This window comes from Aquarana catesbeiana, linkage group LG01 (genome assembly GCF_042186555.1).
Source record: "Aquarana catesbeiana isolate 2022-GZ linkage group LG01, ASM4218655v1, whole genome shotgun sequence".
Taxonomy (NCBI): domain Eukaryota; kingdom Metazoa; phylum Chordata; class Amphibia; order Anura; family Ranidae; genus Aquarana; species Aquarana catesbeiana.
This window is the reverse complement of record NC_133324.1, coordinates 460,433,200-460,450,748: the sequence shown is the minus strand read 5'-3', so window position 1 is coordinate 460,450,748 and position 17,549 is coordinate 460,433,200. Positions and strand designations below refer to the sequence as shown.

Sequence of the window (17,549 nt, the reverse complement as noted above, 5' to 3'; positions counted from 1 at the left end):
GCAGAAGAGCTGGATCGCCAGGGAGGAGGTCGCTGTGTGTGGCTGGGTCCCTTGTATGCAGGAACTCCAGTATCAGGCTGCCATTCGGCTCCGCTGCAGGCCACAACCCCCCGGTTTTCAACCATTTTAATGAATGCAGCCCCCCAGCTGAGTGCAGTTGCTTTGGTCCTATACTTTCCTTTGTTCTTGATCCAGCCATCTTCACTGTGCGGCCCCTCTGTGTGCCAAACAGCCTTACTAAAGGTGTCCTCACTGGGTCCTCTTCTGCTTGTTCAAGCACACCGCATTCCTATGGGGAAAGCCACAATCTAGCAGGACTGCTGGAGGACATCAGCAGTAGGAATGAAGCCTTTATTCTTCATACATCTTTACGCTAGGGACCAATTACCTCACTAATAATGCAGCTTATCTATTTACTGGCGACCATAGATTTAGAATAAAATGCAAGCTTTGATACTGAGAACTGTGGCATTGTTAGCATCCCTCCTTGCAGCAACCCGTGCTGGGCATCAGGAATTCCTGAATAGCCTGGAGCCTGGAAGCTTTGGACATCAGTTCTTTGTGAGGGGACCCAGTTCTTTGTGAGGGAATCCCTCACAAAGTACCCCTCCAATGCTAAAGGGCATACAGGATGGTATCTAAATATCTGCATGCTCTCCACTCTGCATGTCTAGGGTTGGTTAACTCTAGTGCCCCGTACACACGGTCGGATTTTCCGGCGGAAATTGTGTGATAGGACCTTGTTGTCGGAAATTCCGACCGGGTGTAGGCTCCATCACACATTTTCCATCGGATTTTCCGACACACAAAGTTTGAGAGCAGGATATAAAATTTTCCGACAACAAAATCCGTTGTCGGAAATTCCGATCGTGTGTACACAAATCCGACGGACAAAGTGCCACGCATGCTCAGAATAAATAAAGAGATGAAAGCTATTGGCCACTGCCCTGTTTATAGTCCCGATGTACGTGTTTTACGTCACCGCGTTTAGAACGATCGGATTTTCCGACAACTTTGTGTGACCGTGTGTAGGCAAGACAAGTTCGAGCCAACATCCGTCGGAAAAAATCCTAGGATTTTGTTGTCGGAATGTCCGAACAAAGTCCGACCGTGTGTATGGGGCATTAGAGTGGGGCCCTGTCAATTTTGTTGCAATTTGTTTTTAATAATGAAAAAATAACCATAGACATGCTGAGCCTATATTAAAAACACAGGTTCAGAACTCTCTATAAACAAAAAATCCACAGCTCCAAAGCAAGAATAATCCTAAAATACACATTACCCTCTCCAAACCAACAGTGAATGATCTTTAATTTTATCTCCCCTGGAAACTATTGAGTGAATCTCTCTCTTCTGAGATGTGAAAATGAAAATTAGAATCTCAGGTGAAAAACATTAGTACATAGGCCTCTAAGTGTCCTGGGGAAAAGCCCAAACAAAACTGGGGCAGCACAGTGGCTATCGCTTCTGCCTAGCAGCACTAGGGTGGTCGGGTCGAATACCAACCATGACACTACCTGCCTTGAGTTTGCCTGTTCTCCCTATGCCTGTGTGGGTTTCCTCCGAATACTCTGGTTTCCTCCTACACTCCAAATTTATGCTGGTAGGTTCATTGGCTCTTGTCTAAATTGGCACTCATATGTATGAATGTGAGTTAGGGACCTAAGATTGTAAGCTCCTTGAGGACAGGGACTGGTGTGAGCGCATAACTACAAGTTTTAGCACAGAGGTTCCTGTAACAAGAATAAGTAAGTATGCAGCAGAATAGAGGGTAACTGGTGGAATTTCTATCAATATGTGGCCATCCATGTTTAACAGAAGCCGACCGCTTGATCAACTTGTCAAAGTGCCACACTGGAAAAAATGTGTCAATCAGTGGCTGCAGCTAATGATCACTGATTTCTGATAGCAGCAGAAGTCAGTCACAATACAATGTCCCAGCACTGGGGGGGGGGGGGGTAGTCAGAGAGATTCCTCCATCCACCTTGTTCGTGTGGATGGTGGATTCTGTTTTTATTTTCTTTAGCCAGCTTTAGAAGGGGGGTAACTATTAAAGGTTTTCTTTAGGGCTTAACTTAACCCTAAACTATCAGCAACCAAAAGATCCACCTTTTTCTATCACATTTCTAAATCTACATGTCAGTGGGAAAAAAGTGTGTGATAATAGGTCAGGTAATTTTTTATTTACCTTTCTAAATGTATTTTTAGTAGTATTTTGTGTCCTTGCTGTAACACAGCATAGCTGTTAGACATTTGAATGACTAGTGAATGGAAAGAAACCAAAATTAGCTTGTTTTTAGCAATGGAACACATAATTAGCATGTTAGCTCCACAGAGAGCAGGAACCAAAGTGATTGGTATATTAAACTGTGCCTGAATCTGGCACATCATTCTGAAGTTGTTAAAATGCCAAGAAAAAGTCCTTTGAAAGAGCAGCACATAGAACTTCCAATGCTTTTAATTTTACAAGTAAGGCTTGTTTCTGTGAACACCTGTCAAAGTATGAATAATTAACGTGTTTAAGTATTTATTTAAAAATTTCCCCTGTGAGCTTCAGTATTTGGCAGTCAACAGTTTTGCAAAGTTGTAATGACTGATAAAACTGGCTCCAGAGAAATATATGGCTGTCAAAGAGAAAAGCAAATATGCAGTTTTGAAGAAGAAATTTTAAATTGAAGCATGAATGCAAACAAATCCACTAAACAAGTAATGACCTAAAGAAACATGCTCTTTCAGAGTTTGTGTAAGTGGGGATTTTCTAAATGAAGTGTAGCACCGGTATGTGTTGCTCATAGCAAGTTAGTTTTATCTTAGAGTTGCAGGAGTCAAATTATTTTTTTATTCTACTTTGTGTTCAATGACCAGGGTTCAGTTTCACTACTCAATATCTGGTATTGTGGTCATGAAACTGAGAATGTTTACTTCCATCAGAGCCTGTGACAGGTGTACAGTAGTTATCTTCAAGTAAGACCTGGAGTCAAGGCAAAGTTTGTCACTAGAACTAGGAAAAGGACTAGAACTAGGACTAGAACAATTATAGTATCTCTATCCATAATAGGTATCACCTTGTTTTTTTTTTGTGAGTGGAAATTAGAGACAATTCTCTGGATACTGTTCCCACAGCCTGTAAAAAAAAGTATATAGCACTTCCCAGATGTATGGGGGGGGGGGATAAATATAGAGTTTTAGGGGAGGGACTTATTCATTTAAGTTCAGTTCAATGACTAGCAAAAAGACTTAAGTTTTAGGCCTCATGCACACAGGGCATTTCTCCTGACACTTTTAGCAGTGTCAGGCATTTTTATTTCCAGCTTCAAAATGCCTCTCCGTGTTATTCTATGTGTCCATGCACACTATGGCTTTTTGAGGCTTTTAGTGACATAGGCGTTTAGAAACTGTAAAAAAAAAAAAAAAAAAACAGGGCCAGCCCCTTTAGAAGGGGAGATTAGGAGCTGTAAATATGCTTACTGTGCCTAAACGCATGTAAACGTGTGTTAACTCCGAATAGCACGTTTAGCCCCAGCAAGCAATTTCTGGCGTTAATATTGTGATTGATGGCTGTAATATCAGCCAAAACAGGAAATTCCTGTCTGTACATTACCCAATTGTCCTTTGCTCAGCCGTGGGGTTGTGTGGAGAGAAGGTGGCTGCAGATGTGTCCCAGACTGAGTTAATCACAGCTTTAGAGGCCCATGCAAAGTTATGGGATATTTCCTATACCCTCTACAATGTCTGTTTGAGGAAAGTAAAGCTATGAATGGACATATCCCCATCCTTGACGCCGAATTGGAAGCGATTGGGCACTTTGCAGAAAAAGGAAAGAAGTGAGTCCATTACACAGATTGCATGATATGTTTGTTGTAATGTTACTGAAGATTGCAGTAAAAAAATCTAAACAAAAAGTGTAGTGCTACCTCCAATCACCAGCAAAATGAATAGATTCTCAATTTAAGAAGTAATGTGATAACGGTCAACTCACAAAACACAATATGTAAAAGACATAACATGTACTCTTGCCCAAAAGTAAATCAAAATTGCAGTGTTGTGGCCAAATGGTGGAAATCTCTGTGGGATAGGGTTAGGAGGGATCTCACAGAGGAGAAGAAGACCATGCGCAGTGGGGATCCAGTTCCACAGAAGAAGCTGCATGTGTATTATAACAAGTTGTTATTCCTCTGTCAATCAGTTTGGGGCTCTGGTTCAACAGTACCTCTCTCCTTGTCCTGCAGAAGTTGTGAAGGACACAACAGGCCAGAACCACTTTAATGGCATTTTCCATGTCTAACTGCATGCAGAACAACAGTACTCTGCACTTTGCCTTGCAGGCACTGAAGGCACATTCAGCAACATGGCGGGCACGGCTGAGCCAATAATTGAAGATTTGTTGCTTCTGTCTGAGACCGTATCCACTGTATGGCCTCATTAGATTTTCTGCAAGTCCAAAGGCCTCATCCACTACCATGACCAAGGGTAGACTGAATTCTTCTGTACAAGTTAGAGGCCTGCTGGGTGGAATGTGAAAGCATCCCTCATGTAGGCAATGTCCAAAGGCCAACTTGGGAAAGATGCGGGCATCACCTTGGCTGACGTATGCTCCGACATCCACAGCTATAAAGCGAAGATTGGCATTAGCCAATGCCAGGAATATACTTCCTGTAACTGAAGTATAGATATTCAGACTAAGGAGGCTTCTTTACCCTGATGTCTTTACCGTAAAGGGCACCAATGCAGTTGGGGAACTGGATCTTAACCCATCTGCTATAGCTTCCCAGATGTCTTCATTAGGCTCAGGCATGACCATTTCCTTTAGCTCTTCGCATAGTGCCAAGCAGGTTTGCCTGGTTATCTTGGCCACCATGGAGACGCCCACTAGAAAATAGTGGTGTAAAGACACAAAGGTTTGTCCTGTAGCAAGAAACCTAAAAAAATGTAAATATTCATCCAAAAAAAAGAAGGCAACACATACAATTATCAACATTTCAAATATAGTATACATTTTGTTGTCGAAAATTTTATGAAGATGTATTTTAATGTATTGTCATAAGAGTCTCCCAGTGTTTGTTCTCTCACAGCCCGCTCTAAAGAGCTGACTGGGGCAGACGACGTTGGTTGAGACTGACGCTGGTTGAGACCTGTTAGGTAGTGGAAAACTTCCGGTTGTTTGGAGAGAGGTCTTTGTGGAGAGAGGACATGTCCGCCAGCAAAGGGCCCCTGTGCAATGCACAGAACTATCGTCTGGTAGGGGTGTGTTTGCTCTGCGAAGACATTATCGGTTTAGTGGATGTTTGCTCTTGTCACCCCTGTATGCCTGATCAACATATTTGGGGTGCCATGACGTAGACCTGCAGATAATCTCCCATCCACGAGGAACTGTAGTCATCGTTATTTGGTTATTGTATATTGTATCATGTCCTGTAGTCATTGTTCATTGGTTGTTGTATTTTGTTGTGTTGTTAAATCCTTATATGGTCATTCACATCCTGTGTTCATTTCCTGTGAGTACACAAACTTTGTAGGAGGCGTTTGGCTGTTGGAGGCACAACCCTCAAGTTTTGGGACTTCCTGTTGATATGGTAATAAAAGAGCATGCTAGCTAGAGAAAGCGAGTCATGCTGAGATGAGAACGTAAGAGTGTGATGATGTCTGATTACTTGGATGCGTGAGATTTTAGGTAAGATGCATTTATATCATTAGATGAAATTGTTATTATTATTAGAAACAGGAGATTTGGCTGTGTGCTCTGCGTCCAGCCAAATTTCGCTGACAGATGGCGAGCCAGAACCGTAGGCATGAACAGAACCTCCTTCACAATCAGATCATTAAGATGTGTTGGAGAGGCTCTGCTTCGCGAAAAGAACTAATTTTTCATCTTTTGAAATAATGCTGGAAGTTTGATCGTATGTCTGGTGTGTGCCTGCGTGTGTGTGTGATTTGTATTTACAAGCTCGAATGTTTGTGTAAAGAGACTGTGTGCTGTGTGTATGTGTAAGTAACTGTATGTTGTGTAATAAGTATATGAGAATTAGAAATGTAAGAATTGGGATTATTCACAGCCTGCAATGTGTGTGTGACTGATAGGGATGAGCCGAACACCCCCCGGTTTGGTTCGCACCAGAACCTGCGAACGGACCGAAAATTTGCACGATGTTAGAACCCCATTGACGTCTATGGGACTCGAACGTTCAAAATCAAAAGTGCTCATTTTAAAGGCTAATTTGCATGGTATTGTCCTAAAAAGGGTTTGGGGACCCGGGTCCTGCCCCAGGGGACATGTATCAATGCAAAAAAAAGTTTTAAAAACGGTCGTTTTTTCGGGAGCAGTGATTTTAATGATGCTTAAAGTAAAAAAAAAAAAAAAAAAGTGAAATATTCCTTTAAATATCGTACCTGGGGGTGTCCATAGTATGCCTGTAAAGTGGCGTGTGTTTCCCGTGCTTAAAACAGTCCCTGCACAAAATGACATTTTTAAAGGAATAAAAGTCATTTAACCACTTGAGCCCCGGACCATTATGCTGCCTAAGGACCAGAGGTCTTTTTCCAATTTGGCACTGCGTCGCTTTAACTGCTAATTGCGCGGTCATGCAATGCTGTACCTAAACGAAATTTGCGTCCTTTTCTTCCCACAAATAGAGCTTTCTTTTGATGGTATTTGATCACCTCTGCAGTTTTTATTTTTTGCGCTATAAACGGAAAAAGACCGAAAATTTTGAAAAAAAATGATATTTTCTACTTTTTGTTATAAAAAAAATCCAATAAACTAAATTTTAGTCATACATTTAGGCCAAAATGTATTCGGCCACATGTCTTTGGTAAAAAAAATGTCAATAAGCATATATTTATTGGTTTGCGCAAAAGTTATAGCGTCTACAAACTAGGGTACATTTTCTGTAATTTACACAGCTTTTAGTTTATGACTGCCTATGTCATTTCTTGAGGTGCTAAAATGGCAGGGCAGTACAAACCCCCCCCAAATGACCCCATTTTGGAAAGTAGACACCCCAAGGAAATTGCTGAGAGGCATGTTGAACCCATTGAATATTTATTTTTTTTGTCCCAAGTGATTGAATAATGACAAAAAAAAAAAAAATATTTACAAAAAGTTGTCACTAAATGATATATTGCTCACACAGGCCATGGGCCTATGTGGAATTGCACCCCAAAATACATTCAGCTGCTTCTCCTGAGTATGGGGATACCACATGTGTGGGACTTTTTGGGAGCTTAGCCGCGTACGGGGCCCCGAAAACCAAGCACCGCCTTCAGGATTTCTAAGGGTGTAAATTTTTGATTTCACTCTTCACTGCCTATCACAGTTTCAGAGGCCATGGAATGCCCAGGTGGCACAAAACCCCCCCCCAAATGACCCCATTTTGGAAAGTAGACACCCCAAGCTATTTGCTGAGAGGCATATTGAGTCCATGGAATATTTTATATTTTGACACAAGTTGCGGGAAAGTGACACTTTTTTTTTTTTTTGCACAAAGTTGTCACTAAATGATATATTGCTCACACAGGGCATGGGCATATGTGGAATTGCACCCCAAAATACATTTAGCTGCTTCTCCTGAGTATGGGGATACCACATGTGTGGGACTTTTTGGGAGCCTAGCCGCGTACGGGGCCCCGAAAACCAAGCACCGCCTTCAGGATTTCCAAGGGTGAAAATTTTTGATTTCACTCTTCACTGCCTATCACAGTTTCGGAGGCCATGGAATGCCCAGGTGGCACAAACCCCCCCCCAAATGACCCCATTTTGGAAAGTAGACACCCCAAGCTATTTGCTGAGAGGCATGGTGAGTATTTTGCAGCTCTCATTTGTTTTTGAAAATGAAGAAAGACAAGAAAAAACTTTTTTTTTTTTCTTTTTTCAATTTTCAAAACTTTGTGACAAAAAGTGAGGTCTGCAAAATACTCACTATACCTCTCAGCAAATAGCTTTGGGTGTCTACTTTCCAAAATGGGGTCATTTGGGGGGGTTTTGTGCCACCTGGGCTTTCCATGGCCTCCGAAACTGTGATAGGCAGTGAAGAGTGAAATCAAAAATTCACGCCCTTAGAAAGCCTGAAGGCGGTGCTTGGTTTTCGGGGTCCCGTACGCGGCTAGGCTCCCAAAAAGTCTCACACATGTAGTATCCCCGTACTCAGGAGAAGCAGCAGAATGTATTTTGGGGTGTAATTTCACATATTCCCATGGCATGTTTGAGCAATATATCATTTAGTGACAACTTTGTGCAAAAAAAAAAAAAAAAAATTTGTCTCTTTCCCGCAACTTGTGTCGCAATATAAAATATTCCATGGACTCGACATGCCTCTCAGCAAATAGCTTGGGGTGTCTACTTTCCAAAATGGGGTCATTTGGGGGGGTTTTGAACTGTCCTGGCATTTTATGCACAACATTTAGAAGCTTATGTCACACATCACCAACTCTTCTAACCACTTGAAGACAAAGCCCTTTCTGACACTCATTGTTTACATGAAAAAGTTATTTTTTTTTGCAAAAAAATTACTTTGAACCCCCAAACATTATATATTTTTTTAAAGCAAATGCCCTACAGATTAAAATGGTGGGTGTTTCATTTTTTTTTTTCACACAGTATTTGCGCAGCGATTTTTCAAACGCATTTTTTGGGGAAAAAACACACTTTTTTAAATTTTAATGCACTAAAACACACTATATTGCCCAAATGTTTGATGAAATAAAAAAGATGATCTTAGGCCGAGTACATGGATACCAAACATGACATGCTTTAAAATTGCGCACAAACGTGCAGTGGCAACAAAATAAATACATTTTTAAAAGCCTTTAAAAGCCTTTACAGGTTACCACTTTAGATTTACAGAGGAGGTCTACTGCAAAAATTACTGCCCTCGATCTGACCTTCGCGGCGATACCTCACATGCATGGTGCAATTGCTGTTTACGTTTGACGACAGACCGCCGTTTGCGTTCGCCTTAGCGCGAGAGCAGGGGGCGACAGGGGTGCTTTTTTTTTTTTTTTTTTTTTCTTTATTATTTTTTTGCTTTTTTATCTTATTTTTAAACTGTTCCTTTCATTTTTTTTTTTTTTAATCATTTTTATTGTTATCTCGGGGAATGCAAATATCCCCTATGATAGCAATAGGTAGTGACAGGTACTCTTTTTTGAAAAAATTGGGGTCTATTAGACCCTAGATCTTTCCTCTGCCCTCAAAGCATCTGATGACACCAAGATCGGTGTGATAAAATGCTTCTCCAATTTCCCAATGGCGCTATTTACATCCGGCGAAATCTAAGTCATAAAATGATCGTAGCTTCCGGTTTCTTAGGCCATAGAGATGTTTGGAGCCACTCTGGTCTCTGATCAGCTCTATGGTCAGCTGGCTGAATCACCGGCTGCATTCTCAGGTTCCCTGTTGAGACAGGAGAGCCAGAGAAAAACACGGAAGACGGTGTGGGGGGGGGCATTCCCTCCCACGGCTTGTAAAAGCAGTCTAGAGGCTAATTAGCCACTAGGATTGCTTTTACATGAAAGCCGACCGCTGGCTGAAAAGAATGATACCAAGATGATACCTAAACCTGCAGGCATCATTCTGGTATAACCATTCAAAGTCGTGAATGGCGTACCTGAAGACAAAAAAATGGTTAACAATGGTTAACAATAAAGCACAGTAAACAGTAAAGTATAAATAATTACATACCTGAAAAACAAACATGATAAAACATAATAACAATAACAATAACAATAAAACATTGCAGAATAGAATACAGTAAAAAAAGAGCAGAACAATAGAGAGAGAGAATAGAGAGAGAGAACAATAAAACGACAACTATTTTTTTTTATTTTATATATATATATTTTTTTACACTTTTTTTGTAACTAACTTTTATAACTGTAACCGGTTCCAGGTTCGGGTCTCTCAAAATGCGATGGCATCTTGGGAGACCCTGTGAAAGTGTGCCTAGTCTGTGCAATGCTGTACCCTACGCTAATAACTAGTGCATGGTAGCGTTCAAAACATTCACCAATGCAAAGACCAGGATTGTCAGGACAGGAGGGACAATAATAGCGGGTGTCACGCCTATATCCGCGCTTGCTGCAGACACAACATCTTTTTGGGGGGGTTCGTTGGGTAGGGGTACTCGGGAGGACATAAAAATGCCTCTCATGCAGCCGACTGCATTTGGTTGGGGATGTGAATGGGGGAAGTACGGGCGCTGCAGAAGCGGTGTGTTCCCAATTAGGATTGGCGAATGCAGCAGGAAGGGCACTATGGGCATGACGGGCCTGTGTTTGTCTTTTTGGTGGCAGCGGGACACTACTTGTGCTTGCCACCTCACCAGCTTGAACTGCACTTATGGGACTCGCCACGTCTCCAAGTGTTACTGCAGCGCTGGTTTGACTACGACCGGGGTGTACTAGGCCGCTGGTGCTTGCCAGTTCAATAAAAAGCTTCCAAAAAAACTGTTAGCGATCGCAGGGATCAGGCCTGACTCTGCAAACGCTGCAGTTATGCGTTTAGTGTTTTGTAAGTGACAGTGATCGATCGATACTGCACTTGGGTGAGCTGGGCTGGGCCGGGTGGAGGGGCAAAACGCAGGTGCTAGCAGGTATCTGGGCTGATCCCGCTAACACTGCGTTTTTGGGAACCCTAAACTGCTGGGGATGCTAGTATAGATCTGATCGGATCAGATATTGATCCGTACAGATACTATACCACTAAGGGAGGCGTATGCTGCATGCGTGGGTGTTAGCGGTACTGGCGCTAACCTGACGCTGCCTGGGGCCGGTGCTTGCTAGTTCACCAAAATGCTACCAAAAAAACTGTTAGCGATCGCAGGGATCAGGCCTGACTCTGCGAACGCTGCAGTTATGCGTTTAGTGCCTTGTAAGTGACAGCGATCGATCGATACTGCACTTGGGTGGACTGGGCTGGGCTGGGCCGGGCGGAGGGGCACAACGCAGGTGCTAGCAGGTATCTGGGCTGATCCCGCTAACACTGCGTTTTTGGGAACCCTAAACTGCTGGGGACGCTAGTATAGATCTGATCGGACCAGATATTGATCCGTTCAGATACTATACCACTAAGGGAGGTGTATGGTACGTGCGTGGGTGTCAGTGGTACTGGCGCTAATCTGGCGCAGCCTGGGGCTGGTGCTTGCCAGCTCACCAAAATGCTACCAAAAAAACTGTTAGCGATCGCAGGGATCAGGCCTGACTCTGCGAACGCTGCAGTTATGCGTTTAGTGTTTTGTAAGTGACAGTGATCGATCGATACTGCACTTGGGTGGGCCGGGCGGAGGGACAAAACGCAGGTGCTAGCAGGTATCTGGGCTGATCCCACTAACACTGCGTTTTTGGGAACCCTAAACTGCTGGGGACGCTAGTATAGATCTGATCAGATCAGATATTGATCCGTTCAGATACTATACCACTAAGGGAGGCGTATGCTGCGTGCGTGGGTGTTAGCGGTACTGGCGCTAATCTGACACTGCCTGGGGTGACGCATATCACCGCCGGGCGACCGGGGGGCTAAACCTTTATTCGGTAATAAACGGCGGGTGCCCTGACACTATAAAAAATAAACAAACTAACCAGCGTCACCCGTAACAGTTATACGGTGATCAGTGGTGAAAGGGTTAACTAGGGGGCAATCAAGGGGTTAAAACATTTATTAGATAGTATATGGGGGTCCCTGTCGCTATAAAACGCTGACGGCGAACCTAAATATTTACCTCACTAACTAGCGTCACCAGCGACACTAATACAGCGATCAGAAAAATGATTGCTTAGCGACACTGGTGACGGGGGGTGATCAAGGGGTTAAAACTTTATTAGGGGGGGTTAGGGGGGTATCCTAGACCTAAAGGGGGGTAACAGTAACTGTCCCAACACTGTAACTGTCACAAACTGACACCAATACAGTAATCAGAAAAAAAAAAAAAAAAAACTGCTGGTGTCAGTTTGTGACGGGGGGGGGTGATTGGGGGGGGATCGGGGGGGCGATCGGGGGGGGGGATCGGGGTGTTTTGCGTGCCTGGCATGTTCTACTGTGTGTGTGTGTGTTGTGCACTCACTCACTTGTCTTCTCTCCTCGGGCCGGAACGGAAATTACCGAGCCGAGGAGAGATGACATCATTTCCTTTGCTGCTGTTTAGCATACAGCAGCAAAGGAATGTTCTCATTGGCCGGCGGCGATCGCGAGGGGGGGGGCCACGAACGGATGGCCTCCCCCTCATCTCCGATCGCCGTGGGAGAAAAGACGACCGCCTCGGGCACCGGGGGGGGGTCCGATCGGACCCCCCACCCGCGGAAGGCAAATCACGTACATGTACGTGATTTTGCCTGTCCGTGCCACCTTGCCGACGTAAATCGGCGTGAGGCGGTCGTCAAGTGGTTAAAACTGCTTGCAGCTTTAATGTAATGTCGGGTCCTGGCAATATAGATGAAAATCAGTGAGACAAACGGCATGGGTACCCCCCAGTCCATTACCAAGCCCTTTGGGTCTTGTATGGATATTAAGGGGAACCCCGCACCCAAATTAAAAGAAGAAAGGTGTGGGACCCCCAGGCCCTATATACTCTGAACAGCAGTATACAGGCAGTGCAAGCAAGACAGGGACTGTAGGTTTGTTGTTAAGTAGAATCTGTTTGCAATTTTGAACTGGTACATTTTTAATGTGTTTAGCTACAGCCAAAAAATCTATTTTAAGCTTTATAGAAAACAGGGAAGGGTTATCACCCTGTGACAATTGTTTTACTGTCCATGCCGCTACCCATTCACCTAGGGAAAAAGTGTCAATAATAAAACACACTACACAGATTTTTAAAATAATTTATTAGACAGCTTGGGGGGGTCTTCTTCCGTCTTCGGGGGTCTTCTTCCAACTTTGGGGGTCCCTCCGGTTCCTCTTCTCCCAGCGTCCGGTTGGTTCTTCTCCGCTCTCTCTGGCCTCTTCTCCCGGTTTCCAGTTCTTTTGCCGGCTCCTCCGCTGTCTTCATGACGCTCTTTTGCCAGCGGAGGCCCGGTCTTCTGGGAGTCTGGGCTTCTGGGCTTCTTCTCTTCTTCTCTTCTTCTCTTCTTCTGATGTTGACACGACGGTCTCTCTGACTGGAATGCTCTCTGAGCGCTCCGATGTGACTTATATAGGTGGAGACCCCGCCCCCTTATGCCGTCACAGTCCCTGGGCATGCTGGGACTGTGACGTTTTAGGGGGCGTGGTCGTTGACCATGCCCCCTTATGCCGTCAAAGTCCCAGCATGCCCAGGGACTGTGACGGCATAAGGGGGCGGGGTCTCCGCCTATATAAGTCACATCGGAGCGCTCAGAGAGCATTCCAGCCAGAGAGACCGTCGTGTCAACATCAGAAGAAGAGAAGAAGCCAAGAAGCCAAGAAGCCCAGAAGTCCAGGCCTCCGCTGGCAATAGAGCGGCATGAGGACAGTGGAGGAGCCGGCAGAAGAACTGGAACACAGTGAGAAGAGGCCAGAGAGAGCGGAGAAGAACCAACTGGATGCTGGGAGAAGAGGAACTGGAGGGACCCGCGAAGTCGAAAGAATACCCCCGAAGCCGGAAGAAGACCCCCCCGAGCTGTCTAATAAATTACTTTAAAAACCTGTGTAGTGTGTGTTATTATTGACACTTTTTCCCTAGGTGAATGGGTAGGAGTACCATGTACCCCATACTCATTCACATAGGGTGGGGGGCCGGGATCTCGGGGCCCTCTTATTTTAGGGGGCTCCCGGATTCCGATAAGCCCCCTGCCCGCAGACCCTGACAACCAATGACCAGGGTTGTCGGGAAGGGGCCCTTGTCCTCATCAACATGGGGACAAGGTGCTTTGTGGTGGGGGGGCCCGCAGGGCGCCCCCTCCCCCAAAGCACCCACCCCCCCATGTTATGGGCATGCGGTCTGGCACGGTTCAGGAGGGGGGGCGCTTGCTCATCCCCGCCCCCTTTCCTGACTGACCGGGCTGCGTGCTCGGATCGGGGTCTGGTATGGATTTTAGGGGGGACCCCACGCTGTTTTTCGGTGTAGGGGGTTCCCTTTAAAATCCATACCAGACCTAAGGGCCTGGTATGCCCTGCACTCGCCGCAATAGGAAAATTTGTTTTTCCTATTGCAGCGAGCGCGAGATGCAATCCCCTGCCCTTGCGTCATATCTGCAACCCCTCACAGATACTCTAGTTGGAGCTCAGGAACTAGCCCTGTTGCAAAGAATTGCATCAAAAATTGTAATTACACGCCTCTGTTAAACAGGGGCTGAAAAATTAGGCCTTAGGCACTGGTGCTGGTGCCACAACACTGCAACCCCTCACAGATACTCTAGTTGGAGCGCAGGAACTAGCCCTGCTTAAAAGAATTGCATCAAAAAATCTAATTACACGTCCCTGTTGAACAGGGGCTGAACAATTGGGCCTTAGGCACTGGTGCTTGTGCCACAACACTGCAACCCCTCACAGATACTCTAGTTGGAGCACAGGAACTAGCCCTGCTGCAAAGAATTGCATCAAAAATTGTAATTACACGCACTGGTGGCAGCGCCCAGAACCAAAAATGTTCTTACAAGCTATCAGCATGATCATTGAGGAGGAAAAGGATAATTACTCAGCATAACAGGATAGTCACTCAGCATCAGCATAGGCAGTCTTTGAAGGGATTTGACATTTCAAAAAAAATTATTCGGTTACATCAGCATCAGGTGCTTGGTAGCTGGTGGTGATCCAAGACTGATTCATTTTTATGAAGGTCAGTCGATCGACTGAGTCGGTGGACAGACACACCCTGTGATCAGTTACAAAGCCTCCAGCAGCACTGAATGTGTGTTCCGAAAGAACGCTGGATGCAGGACAGGCCAGTAGCTCAATTGCATACTGTGCAAGCTCTGGCCAGTGATCCATCCTCAAGACCCAGTAACCCAGAGGATTTTCGGTGGGAAAGGTGTCCAAGTCTGATCTTGCCCCTAGGTATTCCTGCACCATGTAAAACAGATGCTGGCGATGGTTGCTGGAACCAATCATACCTTGGGGCTGCAGACTAAGAAATTGTCTGAATGCATCAGTCAGACGGCCATCTTCTCCACCGCTCCTTCTTTGACTGACCGAAGCCTCAGCAACACGTTGTCCAGAAACAGGAGTTTATAACCTCCCAGTCTCTGGGAACGCGTTGCACAGACCTTTCTGCAAAGCCTCCCGAAGATGTTTCATCCTTTGCTCTCTCTGCGATGGCAAGATAAGGTCCGCAACTTTACCCTTGTAACGTGGATCAAGGAGGGTTGCCAGCCAGTACTGTTCCTTCTCCTTGATACCACGAATATGGGGATCCTTCCGCAGGCTTTGCAGGATCAGGGAGGCCATGCAGCGTAGGTTTGCTGAGGCATTCGGTCCGGAGTCCTCTGGGTCACTAAGGAGGACATGATCCGCAGCCACCTCCTCCCAGCCACGTACAAGTCCATGGGTTTCTTGGGACTGTAAATGATCCCTTAAAGACTGCTGCTGATGCTGAGTGCCAGGCTCCACCTCCATGCTGACACAATCCTCCTCCTCCTCCTCTTCCTCCTCCTCTTCCTGTGTGATCGGCGGGCACGCAGAAACACTGTCTGGATAAAGGGGGCCTTGAGAGCTAAGGAAGTCCTCCTCTTCCTGCCTCTGTTCTGCCTCAAGTGCCCTGTCCATTATTCCATGCAGCATGTGCTCCAACAGGTGGACAAGGGGGAGAGTGTCACTGATGCATGCACTGTCACTGCTCACCATCCTCGTGGCCTCCTCAAATGGTGACAGGACAGTGCATGCATCCCTGATCATGGCCCTCATGGCCATCGTTGAGTTCCACCTGGTGGGCATGTCACAGATTAGGCGGTTCTTGAGCAGGTTAAATTCCTTTTGGAGGTCTGCCAGCCGAGCACTGGCAATATACCGGCGGAAATGCACACAGACTTTCCTGGCCTGCCTCGGGACATCCTGTAAGCCCGGGTACCTGCCCAAGAACCGCTGCACCACCAAATTAAGGACGTGAGCCAAACAGGGCACATGGGTCATTTGTTCCTGTCGGTGGGCAGAGAGGAGGTTGGTGCCATTGTCGCAAACCACCATTCCTGCCTTAAGTTGGCGTGGCGTCAACCACCTCTGTGTTGCAGAGTGCGATTGCTAGGTTCAGCGGAGTCAATTCAGATCAGATGTTGTGGAGTAACAGGAACTGACTTCTTTATTGGAACATAACTGGCAAGAAGTACACAGATATCACCTCACATGGTAAGAAGAACACAGACAGGAAAAAGAAAACCAACAAGTACAACACTATACACAGGAAATACAACATATCATAGAAAACTGCACAGCACAGCATACCACTGAGCATTAGTGACATCTATTGTCCTGTTTGAGAACTGCAGTTAATAGGCTAAGCTGAAATCTGTTGTATCTCCAACACCCTTTCTCAACAGTTAAGGCTTAGTCTGTTAAACGTATCTTCTTTGTATGCCTTGAATGTCTTTCAGCGGTCAGGGGCTTTGTAAGGATATCTGCTGTCATATCCTCGGTTGGGCAATAAAGTAACTCAAGAAGACCTTGTTCTTGAAGATCCCTAAGAAAGTGAAACTTCACATCAATGTGCTTGGTTCTTGAATTAACTCCTTCCATGTGCGCAAGTACAAGGCATCCTTGATTGTCCTCATAGATTTCTGTTGGTCCCAACTGTGATTGACCCAAGTCTGTTAATAACTGTCTCAGCCATATAACTTCTTGGCTTGCCTGCGCTGCAGCGACATATTCTGCTTGAGTAGACGACAGTGTAACAGAGAGTTGCTTTTTTACTAGTCCAACTGATGGCACCACCTGACAGAAAGAATAAGTAGCCACTGGTAGATTTTCTGTCACTGGTGTCTCCTGCCCAGTCAGCATCCACATATCCTGCTAGGGTGCTTTCATCACTTGCTGGTAACTATAACTTGTAGTGCGAAGTCCCTTTAAGATAGCGAATGATTCGCTTTACAGCATTCCAGTCCTTTTTACTTGTCATCGAAACCTTTCTGCATGGGATTCCAACAGTTGCTGCAATGTCCGGCCTTGTAGCAGTAGTAAGGTACAGCAATTTCCCTATTGTTTTTCTGTATTGAGTATTAGTAGGTAATGGGTTATCTTGACAATTCATCTCCTTTAGGTAGTTGGTTTCCATGGGAGACTTTACCGGTTTGGCGTATTCCATTCCAAATGTTTCAATTATTTCTTGTATTTTGTGTCTTTGGTTCAGAAGAAAGCTGCCATCTTCCTCTCTCTCAATCTGGATACCGAGGTAATTCTTTATGTTGCCAAGATCTTTGGTGTCAAAGTGCTGATTTAGTTTTTCCAGTATTTCTGCTTCATCCCTTTCTTGCTCAAAACAAATCAGGATATCATCCACATAAATGAGCATATAGACCCATCGATTTGCCAATTTCTTTTTGTATAAGCAGGGGTCTGCTTTACTCCTTAGAAAGTTTTGATGTGTAAGCACTTCATTTATTTTTATATTCCAAGCCCTGGCTGCTTGCTTTAGACCATATACACTCTTGCGAAGTTTGCATACTAGTTCTGACCT

At 45.1% G+C, this 17,549-nt stretch overlaps 1 pseudogene; it reads right to left on the bottom strand.

The window, feature by feature from the left end:
- Positions 1 to 16,474: 16,474 nt before the first annotated feature.
- Positions 16,475 to 17,177, bottom strand: LOC141124893 (uncharacterized; annotated as a pseudogene).
- Positions 17,178 to 17,549: the final 372 nt, after the last annotated feature.